Genomic DNA, 14,525 nt, shown 5'->3' with positions numbered 1-14,525 from the left:
CCGTCTGTATTCGAGTTGGGAAGGCAGGATTTGTAAGGGTGACCCCTCCCACAATCTGCAGCTGGTCGATTACGATTGCCAGTATTGTCAGTCACATGTCCACCATGTCCGGCGAGGATTCTACCGCTATGAGAATCCATCAGGAACTCCAACTCCTCATCGTCGGCGATGAGTGATGAGGTGCGGCTGGTGTTGGTTTGCATTGACATAGCTCTACAGGGATTCATTGGATTGTAGAGCACAAGCACTATAACTGCAAGTGAGAGATATGTTTTCATCATTTTGGCTTCCGTAATCTCTCTCTCCTACCTCAATCAATGACAAAGCTTAAACAGCTCTCTCTAAGGTCATGCAATTTATATACAAGTTGAAACAATGACAACCCATGTGAATCAAATTAATGTTTCAACCTCCATATATGGAAATTCCAATAACTAAAAGCTAACTCATTAAACTATTCTATCCACTGCCAAATGCCACTCAAATAATGTGGGATTATAGTTTTCGACGACCCATGTGTGTTGATGTTCCAATAAAAATAAAGCTTTGTGCCTTTGCCACACTATTCTACCAAACACAAGCTCTTTTAAATCACAATTTTCATAAATCAATAATCACACAGCCGAAGTACATTGGCACCAAAGGTAAGGGATTGAGTCATATAACACATCCTATCCTCAAATTTATAATGATTAAAAATATATGTATTGTTAATTACATGAAGTAGATTCCTAGGATCATCTATATATATTATGACTTGATACTTCTTTTGGTTCCTCTATCATAGTTAAGTATATTTACTTTTTTTTTTAGTTTAGTCCTCGTATTTTTATTTTGTAATCCCTGCTACCCTAACCTAAATTTCCATAATAAAAAAAAACATTAAGTTAACCAATGACATGCTGCATATGTAAAAAAAAAGTAAAAATGAAATACTTAAAATTTTAAAAATATAAAAAAAACTCAAAAAAATCTTAAAACTTACAAAGTTATACAAATTCTAAAAACATCAAAATCTAATTTTGAAAATTATATAAAATATTTTTAAAAATATAATTATGCAAAATTTCAAAAGAAAATTAAAAACTACATAAATTTTTTTTGTTTGGGATTATATAAGAATTTTGAAAGAATTTTATGGTATTTTTCACTAAAAAAACTCAAAATTCCTTAAAAAATAAAAAATGAAAAAAAATCCCTACATTTTAAAAAATAGAACATAAAGTTCATTACAAATTTCATAAAATTCTTATATTTTTCTAAAAAGAACCTAAAATTCCAAAAATATATATATATTAATTTTATCTAATTTTTTAAAATTATTTTGAAGTTTTGCATACTAGTAACTTTCAAAAGTAAATTATGATTTTTTTTTTATAATTTTCTAAATTTCAAGGTTTGGGATTTTTTTCCCAGATTCTTTTAAAGATTTATTTTAATTATATATTTTAAAAGTTTAAGTATATTTATTTTCCTTCACACGTGGCAATATGCTATTAGCAGACTCAACTTTTTAAAAGGAAAATATAGATGAAAGCAATGGGATATACAAAATAAAAGTACAGAAAACAAACTAATAAAAAAATAGTACAAATCCCAAAGTAATAATTCAAGTATAGTATAAAACCAAAAAACTATTAAACCATATTATTATAACTTGTAAATTAAATTATTTTATCCCAAAAGAAAAAAAGAGTTGAAGTCATCATCGATTTCTTGCGAAAATTATTTAAATGAATGTTAAACCATCTGTTTTTTACGAAACTATGGATCAGCTTGAAAATTTATAGAACCTTATTATTCGAGTAATGATTTATTAATAATATTTTTCTACAAATAGGATTAAATATTGTGGCATGTTTTTTTTAATATTTTTTTTATTTTATACATTTTAAATGGATGTGTGTCACCTATTTGTGAAAATCTTAAACTCCAATAATGGTATATGAAATTGTAACGCATTAAAACCTCAATTTAAATGTTAATGTGGTACCAAGAAACCACAGGAATGGAATTATATCTAGAAGGGCCTAAGGACTAATTTGTAGAAGGAAACAAAGTGACATGTCAAATCTAAAATTAATGAAGCGAGAAGCGAGAAGCGAGAAGCGAGAATCTTGAAGATTTTATGGATTTAAGTGGCTATTTGCCATGACCTTAGTGGGTAGTTTAACCGAACCTAAAATAATGTTAGTGGACTTTTCCATCATTGCCATTAAAGCCCACCAACCTTATGTTTAAATGGTTGTAAACCATTGATTTAGTAAGTGGAAGAAAGAGAATGTGTGGAGAAGCTTGTAGAACTTTGTCTAGATCGTTTTAATCTCCTCCATTCGGTGAATTAGAAAAAATAAATAAATAGAAGTATAAAGTAAATAGAAAAAAAGGTGAGAAGCTTTTCCATTCTTCTATGTTTTCGGCGTTCAAGCAAAAAACTAAGTAAAGAGAAAGAGGATTTTCTTGGCCTTCATCCTCAAACAGTGTATCACCATAGCCAATTAGAGGGGAAATTTGATAAAATTGATAGTGAAAAATCTAACCAAGGTGAGAGGCCATTTTATTAGTTATAATTCAGTGGTGAGAAAAGTTTGAGTAGCCTTGGTTTACTAGAAAGAGAGCTTGAAGGAGATGATGGAACCTTGTTTGATCTCTTAAGTTTCGGTGAAAGTAAAAGGGTAAGGAAATTCATTATAATTTATATGTTCATAGTTATTAAATGATGCATTAAAGTAGTTTATACATATGAATTATTGGCGACTTCGTTATCATCTACCACCAAAAGTAAGGTCGAAATGGTTTGAAAATTAGTTTTGAATGACTATATATATTGTTTTGATAATAAAATGAAAAGAATATGATCCTTAATTACTAACCATTTGTTATGTAATGTTTAATGATAAGTGTTATAGTCATGAAACATATATAGAATGGAAACATAAAAAGCATTGAAATAATTTTTTTTTAGTTTTTTGAATTAATGGAATAATTTTTTTGAGAATATTGAAAATAAATATTTAAGAAGTTCTATTACTAAGCAATGTTATGTGAAACAATTAACAAGCTTAATGAAGATTTAAAGGCAAGCTTCTTGTTCTCAACTTCTAAAGTTGAATGGAAAAGGTATATACCCTTTTGTTATCTTTATTGTTTGAAGTTGGAGGAAATTCATGATGAGATTGATGTTTACACCTTTATCGATCATAATGGGAATTTGGCCATTCCTCGAGATATTTCCTTCAGAAGGGTGTTTCATTATTACCTCAGGGATCAAGGAGCAATGACATATGTTCCTACGTATCTGATGGACAACTTAAGGGATCTTAGGCAGCAGAAACAATGTGAACATTGTTGGCCTTTCAACTCTAGGAATTCTTTTGCCAAGTACCTTTGAGGATTACGACTGGAGTCTTGGCATTTTATTACAAAGTATGATAGGCTTCCGAATCGTGAATGGCAAGTCCCACTCAGGTCCCTTCACATGGTGCCCATGTTCCGTCCAAACCTAAAGGAGCCTATCTCTTACCTCGATGGCAATTTCTCTTCATTCGACTATGAGCTAGTCGATATTGGGTTTTCTACAAGTATGTGATTCTAGCTCTTTGCTCATTGACTTTATGTCCTTATGCATGCTCAAGTCTATTCAATTATATCATATGTTCGATTTAGTCCTATTTTGTGTTTAAATCTTATTACGTATATAAAGATAAAATGATTGTTAGTTTTAATCTAATTTAATGATATAAATTGTACGTGATTGTTCCGATAACTGTGGTAGCATCCTCTAGCTCAGGTCCAGTGATCAAATAGGGTAAGGGGTGTAGCAGCATTAGGGTCTACCCTCGAAGAATGTGGAATGATGGAAGGATGAATATAGGGCATATCAGCAGTAGACCAGGAAAAGACATCCTTACATTCAATTAGCAAGGAGCTCAGCAACTCTTTTTTTGTAGGTAGAATGATTGCAATCATCTTTGTGACCCTATTAGGATCTTCTATACTTAAGGATAAAGATCCCATGACTTTTACAACTTCAGCTTTTAAGAGGTTGGCCTTAAGTTTCACTTCTAGACCTAGAAGGTGTAGAATTGTTTTGCTAATCAAATTTACTCTAATTAGTGAATTTTATTGGATATGGTTGCAACATGCAAGAGGAGGAGGGAGAATTGTTCGATCTTCTGTAAGCCTTAGAGAAATTATATGACATTCTCGAGCCTTCTATCAATCACATTTTAGGTATTCTTCCCTTATAAGTGTAGGAAACTTAACCATTATACAGAAAATGTCGACAGCCATCTCGACCATCCACATTATTGGCTTGCCAAATATCACATTATACGCGGTTAGATGATCTACCACTAAAAATTTGACCATATCTAGTACTATATGTTCTCCATCGCCTAATACTACCAGAAAGGTAATTGATTTGCCACAAATCAATGTGGCAAATTAGGTTTTTTCTACACAGTTAAGGAGTTTTTTCTTTAGCAAAATAGAATTTTTAGCTTAGTTTTTCGTTATTTTCATGTATTTATATGTTTCGTGTAATAAGTGAAAATCTCTCATTTTTGTTTTTTTTACCCAAATTGGCTAATAATGTCATTGGGAGGTCTAATGCGTGTTTGAGTGATGTAGGGACGTTCAAAGGTCAAAAACGAGCGAAAATGACATCTAAGGCAAGGGTTTCGCGGTATCGAACCCCTAGAATTGTGATACCTTCGACAATATAGAAGACCAATGAGACCCTTTAGTGGTATCTCGACATCCTCTTTGGGTATCGCGATACCCACCTTTCAAGGAAGACCCCTAAGTTCAATACTGCCCGAGATATCGCGACATCCTCTTTTGGGTATCGTGATATTGCCTTTGTTAAAGGGACAAACTTGGACAAAAAAGGGCAACCTTTGTCTACCCGACCCACCAATCACACAAGGCCCATATATGGGCAATTTTAGCATTGAAAAATCATTAGAACACCCTTCAAAAAAACCAAAAATTGTTGAGGAGGAGACACATTTTAGCTTAGTTTAAGGTTTAGTTTTCTCTAGGTTTTCCTTAGTTTTTCTCTGCATTTTTCTAGGATTTTTATTTTTCTTTTCTTCTACCTTAGATTAAAGTTTATTTTTTTTGCATTTACTTCTTTTTCTTGATGTTATTTATGTTAGTTGACACTGTAGCTAAAGTTTATTTATATTTTTAGTCCTTGTACCTTATTTTTAAGACTCTTTAAGTTTTAGTTTAATGTATTTTAGTTTATTTCATTTCAAATCTATTAAATTTTGTTCTTTTATGTTTATTGCTTTAAATTTCTTTGTTAAATGCTTTTAGTTTCATGTTATTTAAGTTTTCTTGTATAAAAACATCAACTTTCACATTTTTCTTAAGTTTTACTTTTATGGTTGCTTTGTTTTCCATTGTTATGTTTATTTTCTTGACTTTGAGCATGTATAGCTAAATCCTTAAGGAGGTTGGTTGATGGAGATGTAGATAAACTAAAATCTTTGAAGAAAAGACTAAATTGTAACAAATTTGACTAATTTGAATAGAACTAAGAACTTAGGAAGTGAGGCTTCTAAAGGAATAATAAGATAAAGTGAGACTATAAGGTAATCTTATCTCGCACTCATTCGTTTGTCCTGGATTAATCAATGAGACTAAAAGATAAATCATGTCTAATTCATCTAAGTCGGTAAAATTGAGATCGGAAGATAAAAGAGAGCCACTTGGTAATTTACACGATTTATGTTCCTAGTCTGAGATTTGGTGAACCACATAAAAAGTCAACCAACCCTCATTAGTCATTTGCTAGATAGTCCTTCTAGTTTACATTTCTTACAATTTAGTCCCTAGAGTAGAATATTTAATTTTCTTGCAAACTTATCTTTTATGAATCGATGTAATATAAAATCGTATTAAAAGCCACTTAGCCTTTATTATGTATGCTGGTTATTTCTCAATCACCTCTTCCTTTAGGTTCGATCCTTGTAATACTTCAGTGTTTCATTAAGACACTATAAATATTACAATTGACCTGTATGTTTGCAATAAAGCTGGACTTTAAAAATGGTTTCATAAATTATTTATTTTAATGCGCACGTACGCAACCGGTCAATAATAGATCCCTTGATTGTGATTGGCTGATTGGCGAAACCATATACTGGACTTGCTTTTGTTAATGTGGTTTCTTTAAAACCCATCTTATGAAATGCCTTAACTGTTAAAAAGTCCACCGAGCTTCTTATGTCTACCAAGATTCTACTAACTTGGATGGGCAAAATAGTGGCTGAAATGATAAGGGGATCATCCCTTTTCGCATGTAGAACCTCTCACTTATCTTTCTTTGAAAACCTCAAATTCGAATTAGAAGACCTTGGCTTTTTTATTGTTGTAGAAATGGTAGGATAATCTGTTAGTGCACTTTCTACTTCAAATTAAAAGTGACCCACTCCTATTTTCCTCAATCAAGAGATCAATAATACCTCTTACAAGTTGTTTCTCTTTGTCATCGTGTCAATTCCTGGAAGCTTCAGCTTCAAGGTTATTTATTTTGTTCAAAGAGAAGGCATATTATTATGGTATCGAAAATGAAAGGGTGGCTCATCTTGGCACTGATTGAAGGCCATGGTTGGGGGATTTGGCAGGATTTTGTGTTCTTAACCTAGTTAAAGTTAATGACTGAGGAGAAATTGAGCTGATGGTAAGTACAGTGACAATTATATGAGACGTTATCTCATTTTTGTTGTTATAGGTGACTTTCTCACACGGGTGCTGAGTGATGGGAAGGTCTTTGGTGAGGTTATACTGTTGAAACTATCTGTTACATACCAGGGGGTAAGTTCTATACTAAGGTTGATATTGGCGTAGAGGATAGTATTGGTATGGTGGGGATGATTGCTTGGAAAATTAGGACACCTGGGTCAAAGGAAAAGAAGGTTTAGCCTGATCATTGTTTATCTAATCACCTTCCATGAAATGACGGGCCATCGCATATAATTGTGACAGTTTCTCCAAAGGTTTGCTAGTGATGTGAAACCAGAGTAATTTATGGGTGGTTCAAGCCATAAAAGCTTAAATGTCTAGGGCATTAAGGACAGCCTTCGTGATCATTGTTGCAACATTAAACCTCTCCATGAAGCTGTAGAAGGGTTTGCTCTCCCTTTGGTAAATAAACATAAGATAAGCTGGGGACTATTGTGGAGTCTTGTTATCTAAAAATTTTCTCATGAATAACTCGACTAACTGATTAAATTTGTTGATCGACCCCTGAAGAAGTGACAAGTACCATTGTCGAGCAGTACTGGAGAGGGCTATATAGAAAATTTTGAATTTGACAACATTGAAATCCCCAAGGATGTTCATATGAATATGTACTGGGGGCAAATGATCTTTCGGGGTCTCCAATGTTGTAAGATCCCCACTTTAAAAAATAAATAAATAAAAAGAGAAAAGAAGAAGAATATTTATAATAGAAGTCCTTGAATAAGCGATCTATAAATAAATAGTAGTATAAGAAATTATAATCGTTTTTAGAGGAAACTGTTTGACATGAAAATATAGAGAATTATTAGTAGGAGCACATGGTTAAGTTAAAAATTTGCTACTGAATTCAAGGACTAAATTGAATAATATGGAAAAGTATAGAGATTAAAGTGTAATTATTCTTTTTTTTATTTTGATGGAAAAGGCTTAATGACAATTTTACCATTACTTAAAAAGTCAATGGTTTCATGATTGATTTTAAATGATATTTTTATTAATAATAATAATATTTTAATAAGTAATAATATTCTATTAATTACTATTATAATATATATAAAAAAGAGAAAAAAAAAAGATGAAATCTTTCTCATTTCTTTCTTCTTTTCACCTAAACAAAAAGGGGGAAGAAAAAAAATTCTTTCATTATTTTTCCTTCAAATTCAAGCTTAAGGTATGATTTTTTTTTTCAAATTTTTCATAGATTTTGAATCTTTGAAGCTTGTTTTACATATATGTACCAATACTTTTTTATTTTACCATGTATTTTCAAATTTGCCATTAAAGGACGTTGATGAAAGCTTAGAAAACTTAAGTGAATTAGGTATATTTTGGATAGGAAATGATTAGAATATGAGTTCTAATTTGTTAGAAGTGTGAAAAAGAAATAAAAATAGATGGAAAGTTTACTTGGTATTTGGCCATGTTAAAGGGGAAGTAGATAACATTGGCTACTTTGTGTAATATTGGTGCTAAATGATAGCTTGTGAAGCAGTGAGTACTCTGGTGAAGACGAAATTTAAAACAGATAATCGAGTCGAAAGATATACGAGCTTTGGACTAAGGAGCTTTAGTTGTCATTAACCATGCGTATTTAAGTTTTTTTTAATCATTTTAGTATTAGAATGGATAAATGACATTGTTTCGTATTGAATTGCTCCTATTGTAGCTAAAAACGAAGCGAGTATCTTGAAGGAGAAAGGCGAAGAGGAGTAATGCGATTGAAACTTTGGTTTGTGCTAATATCTTATTTCATTACATAAAGCTTTAGAATATTTAGTTTACTAAGACTAGTTATATTTATTTTATTTTATTTTATTTTATTTTATTTTATTTTTATGAGTTTTGGATGAGTTTGAATGATTTAGCTAAAATTTATCAAATTATGTTTCGAGATAAAAGCTATGTTTTTTTTAAAACGATTAAATTAGAAAATTCATTGTTATGATTTGAATTTGAGTATTATGATTTTGGATGATTGAACAAGAAAATGTTTAACATGTTTTGAATTGGAAGTCTAATTTTACATTAGGTAATATATGATTTGAACATGAAATGAAATTGAAATGAGAATGATATGAAAATGGAATTGAATTGAAACGGATAATGAAATGAAACTTGGTTTTTACCCCGTTACACTATATTAGACTAAATCAAATATAATTGGCGTGTCATAGAGTTTTTATATAAAAGGATTTAGAACTCACCAATTCTTAGAGGATAGAGGGAGGAAAGGTCAAATTGGGTAGTTATTATTAGCCCCAATTCCCAAAGGATCGAGGGTAGTCCCAATTCCTAGAGGGTTGTGGACTACTTTGATAGTCATCGTTGCTGAAGAACTCAGGGTGGCTGATTCTTATATCTGGTTATAAGTCTAAACTTTAGTACAGGATCTAAATTGAAAGAAAATAAAAAAACAATTTAAATTTATTTGAATTTCCAAATTGTGTTAATTAAATTAATTACATGAATTTGAATTTAATTAAAAAGTTTATTTTCTTTATTCGATTTGTCAATATACAAAATTTTAAAGTTTATTAATATTAGAATTTTTTTTATTGGGATGTTATTAATAATATTTAAAATCATGTTTTAATTTATTTCTATCAATTAATTTATGCTCAATACTTATGTAATGATTTATATGATATTAGCACCACTGAACATAAATATTGCTCAGCGTACGATTTATCTATTTTTCCATGCCCAGGTAGTTAGATTCGCTAGATCGTTCCAACAGCATCCGAAGAATCGAAGTTCAGCTCAAACAATGTTGGTGAAAATTTTACTTTATAGTTGATGTAAATGGCATGTACCTAGGCTTGTATATATGTAATACTATGTCGTAAACTGAATTTAAATATTTTCGTTATGTTTTCTTTGCTAGTACTGCATAACTAATGTTTTGATAAAATAGTAAAGCGGAGAAATCTAGTTTATTGAAATGTTTTGAGAAATCGCAGTGCTAAGAATTTATTTGGGAGGTTATTTAAATGTGGATATTTTGTGAAATCTAAATTTTGTAGGGAGTTTTATGTAAAATAGGAAAAAATGCTACTAAAATTTTTATAAAATAATTTTACCAATACGTTTTCTTTTTAAAAAAAATGGAAAAATGAGTTGCTTCAACAACAAAATGTGACATTTTATATTCGAATCTAACAACTGGGTCAGGTATAAGGTGTCACATTTGAGTGGTATCAGAGCTATCCAGATTTGATACCGGATAAGTAAAAAAGTGTTGTATTATGTATATGAAGTCTAGTGTACATGTCATTATTAAATATTCAACTTGAGATGAAATCAAATGCTGAAATTGCTTTGTTTGAAATTTTGTATAGTAAAATAATAGATAAATCGAGAGATAGTATGAAACAAGAAATACAATACAAAAATAGACCCAATGCATTTGGTGAAGATGAATCTAGTGTTCATCAGTCACCAAGAATTTCTAGACAAAGACAATCGGCTCAAGGTGATGATCCATTACTGCGTATTATTACTGATTTATTATAGAGGGTTGTTGGTATTACACCTCAACTTGCACCTCCCACTAGACAGAGAGGGTCTTTGATTAAAAAATTAAGAAAACATGGGGCCACTGAGCTTAGAGGTGTGAAAAGTCTTGATCGCTCTATTGCTAAAGAATGGTTAGAATCAGTTGAAAGTATATTCGAACAATTATAATGCACCTCAGCTAAGTGTTTGAAGTGTGTTGTGTCTCTACTGTAAGGAGATGCCCTTCATTGGTGGAGAACAGTGGTTTGTTCCCATTGTGCAGATCAGATTAATTGAGAGTTGTTTCAGAACGAGTTTAACAAGAAGTATGCTGGAGAATTGTATTTAGAAGAAAGGAAGAAAGAGTTTATTGGGCATTTATTTGTCTGTCCATGTATGAATGAGAATTTCTTCGCCGGTCCAAGTATACTTCAGAATTGGTTCTTAGTGATGAAGCTAGCTGCAAACATTCTCATAGGATTACGAAAATTGCTGATATGGTAGAAAGAGTGAAAATGCTAGAGCAAACAATGGAGTTAGATAAAAAGAAAGTGGATTAGTTCTAGCTCACAACCACCTTCCAAACAAGCTAGAGATTTTAGAAGCCAAGCGAGATCCACTACGCTTTAGATTGGTGTTAAGGGCAGAAGTGGATCTAGACAATCATCTGCTTTAATAGTCAGAATAGATCGTTTTGGTCGTACTGTTTGGATACCACAGTGCGATTATTGTGGGAAGAGTCATAAAGGAGAGTATCAGCATAAGACCAGAGTGTGTATTAGATGTGGTTCAATGGAGCATTATGTTCGAAATTGTTTGAAGTCGGTTGATGTTACCCTTGTGTCATTTTAGAGATCATCTTTTGCACTTCGAGGTCGTGGTAGTACTCAAGGTGGTGCTAGTGGAAAAGATAGTCAAGGGAGAGTCACTAGTTCATCTGCAAGTCGTGCAGAGGCTACTATTCATGCTAAAGTTTATACTGTTAGGACTAGAGAGGAAGGAGATGCCATTGATGTTGTTTTTGATATTCTTTTCTCTATTTTTGTATCTATTCATGTATTGATAGATCCAGGTTTTACACATTCATACATGAGAACTGGGTTGATTAATAAAGAGAACCTAATAGTTGAGATATCTGAGGTTATAATTAATGTTCCAAATTTGATTGGACATTCGGTGATAGTAAATCAAGTATGTAGGCAATGCCCTATTGAGATTCTGGGTAAAATATTTTCGGCCGATCTATTGTTGATGCCATTTGATGAATTTGGTGTGATTTTGGGAATGGATTGGTTGTCAGAGCATGCTGTAATTATTGATTGCCGGAAGAAAAAGTTAATGATATAAGATTCAAATGGTGAAGAAACAGAAGTGAAAGGTATGAAATCAGTTGATCTTGCCCGAATAATCTCAGGATAAAGATAGATACGTTGATTAACCAGGGTTGTGAAGCGTTTTTAGCTTATGTTATTGTAAACGGAAAAATATATAGGATTTTTCTTATATAATTTATCACCTTTTTACTTAAATCCATTGTTAAAACTGTAATTGTTTAATAAATTGATAAAATATGTGAAAATATGAAATTAGGATATAGAAATTATTAAAATACGATTTTATGCTTTATTATATAATTTTCATGCAAATAAATAGCTTATTTTATATTAATTTGTATATTATATTTTTTAAGACATAAAGTGGGCCATGCATGATTAAATTAAATAATAAAATATAAAATTATATTTAATAATTCATTTTAAAAATATTTCATTAATAATTTGGGTTTTAATTAATTAATTAAATTGGATAAATCTTATTCTTTGGTCCTCTAACTTGTTGACTTATTCTGGACAGGTCTAATAGCTTTGTTGGATTACAAAACAATCCAAAATTGAGACCAAGTCAACCCGAAATTCGGTTGCACATGGCTGTCTATAAACCACTCTTTGGTTTAATAGTACAAGGTCCTTGAAGAGTTGAAGAAATTAGAGATTTACGTGAAGATTTGCACTTGACCGAGCCTCAGTCATGAGTTGTTGTGGCACTCAAATTGACCAAGAATCAAAGAAAAATCAACTCAACTTGCTCAATTTATGGCCGGCCACCCATTGAAGATGCTTCAAAAAATGAAAACTCATATTTTTAGCAAATTATCTCTCTCTCCTCACCTATAAATAAGACCCTCTCATTCCTTCATTCATCATCCCTCAATCATCCCTCAAGCATCATTCTCTCTTTTCTCAAAATTTTCTAAGCCTTTTCCATTCCCATGCCTAGCATCATCTCTTCATAGTGATTTTAGTAATTAAGCATCTTAAAAAAACCCTTGGTCAGCCACCTTGGAGAGCCATCAGCAAAGGAGCAAAGCAAAGGTATTAAGGAGCCTCGTCAGTCAGAGTCTTGGGTGACAGCCACTCTGAATTGGGTTTAATCTTTCTTTTCTTTAATTTAATATAAAGATGATTGTTATGTGTTCTTTGTTCTTGTTTGCAAAAATGACAGCTTAATTTTATTTAAGCTAGGATGATTGCTTTGATTAAATAATATTTATTTGATTCATGCTTATAATATTTGTGCCTCAATCGATCATGTTTTCAATTAAAATTAAGTCTGTATTTTGTTCATACGTGATTGAAATGCATCTAAATTAGCTGGGCAATCCTAACTAGACATCGGCTAATGGACGCATAATTAAAATGCGCATGCTCAATTTAGATCCTAACCCGATTAAATTGTAGGTTACATAACAACTCTAACCAAGCTCTATTATCTACATAGTTTTTAGATTTGTGTGATTAAATTGTTTCAAATCTGACACGTCCCTATTACCTCACACGAATGCTAAGAAACCCTTAGTAAATAAGGATCAGTAAAATGTGTATTTACTAAGTAAATGATTCCGAAAGGACCTAATGTGGTTTCCAAACTCATGAAAGATCGAGTTGCCATGAAATGTTTTTCCGAATGTTATTAAGCATGTTGATAATAAATTAAGTTTGATTAAAGTAATTGTCCTAGTTTATTTATGTTATAATTGTTGCAAATTGTGTTTAATTTTACTAAAATCTATTTCATTCATATAGTTTGCATACTTAGGATAATTTGCATTAGGGATCATTGCATTTAGTTTAATATATTTTAATCACCACTTCACAACTATATTGTGTTTTTATTTACCAAATTATTAATATAATTTTACAAATTAAATGACAACACAAATAAAATCCCTGTGGAGATGATAACTCGATACTTACTTATTACTTGATAACGATTGTGTACACTTGCACAAACCTATGCGTTACAAGTTTTTGGCGCAGTTGTCGGGGATTGTCAGCTGTTGGCATTGTCATTTTTTTCGTGAAATTATTTATTTCCAATTTGATTTATTTCTAACATTATTAACTTATTCTTTTAAATTTTTGTGATTTTCTTTTCAGGTGTTTATGAGCATAGATCGAATTATTGATTTACTTCCTGTAGACCCTGAAATTGAGCAAACGTTTAGACAAAGAAGACATGAATGAACAGATCAAAGACAAGTAGAGATGACCTTGGAAATTAGAATCAAGACCAAAGTAATGAAGCCAATCATGTACGAAATCCCATCCTCATTGCCGATGATAGGGATCGATGCATCAGACATTATGTTGTGCCACTTTTCAGCAAGTTAAACCTAGGAATTAGAAGGCCAGATATTGAGGCAACCCAGTTTAAAGTCTACCTTCGATTGTTTATGGAGGTGAGTAATTCGTTTAAGATAGCCGGTGTGACTGAAGATGCACTAAGGTTGAAGTTGTTTCCATATTCATTGAGAGATCGAGCACGAGCATGACTCTATTCATTACCACCAAGTTCCATATCTACATGGCAAAAATTAGCAGAGAGATTTTTAGTTAAGTATTTCCCATCTAGCACGAGCATGGCTCAATTCATTGCCACCAAGTTAAGGTACGAGCTCATAACATTCCAACAATTGGATGACGAGTCTTTGTATGAGGCTTAGGAGTGATTCAAGGAGTTACTTCGTAAGTGTCCTCATCATGGGATTCCTCATTGTATCCTATTGGAGACATTTTATAATGGCCTTAATGCACATACAAGATTGATGGTAGATGCTTTCACGAATGGTGCAATTTTGTCTAAGTCTTATAATGAGGCTTATGAGATCATCGAGAGGATCGTGAGTAATAACTATCAATGGCCAACAAATCAAACAGCTTCAGGAAGACGCGTAGCCGGAGTTCATGAAGTTAACTTCCTCACTTCGTTATCAG

At 31.8% G+C, this 14,525-nt stretch overlaps 1 long non-coding RNA gene and 1 other non-coding gene across 2 annotated transcripts; one reads left to right on the top strand and one right to left on the bottom strand.

The window, feature by feature from the left end:
- The first annotated feature begins 2,374 nt into the window (after positions 1-2,374).
- LOC107956784 (uncharacterized) lies at positions 2,375-9,698 on the top strand. Its single transcript, XR_005916314.1, has 4 exons — positions 2,375-2,675; positions 3,265-3,581; positions 8,423-8,485; positions 9,464-9,698. It is a non-coding gene; the product is annotated as an uncharacterized lncRNA (long non-coding RNA).
- Positions 9,699-14,191: 4,493 nt separating this feature from the next.
- LOC121219706 (small nucleolar RNA R71) lies at positions 14,192-14,298 on the bottom strand. The gene has a single exon (XR_005916597.1). It is a non-coding gene; the product is annotated as a small nucleolar RNA R71 (small nucleolar RNA).
- Between the last annotated feature and the right edge of the window lie 227 nt (positions 14,299-14,525).

This window comes from Gossypium hirsutum, chromosome D07, assembly GCF_007990345.1.
Source record: "Gossypium hirsutum isolate 1008001.06 chromosome D07, Gossypium_hirsutum_v2.1, whole genome shotgun sequence".
Taxonomy (NCBI): Eukaryota; Viridiplantae; Streptophyta; class Magnoliopsida; order Malvales; family Malvaceae; genus Gossypium; species Gossypium hirsutum.
This window is presented reverse-complemented; position numbering and strand designations above follow the sequence as displayed.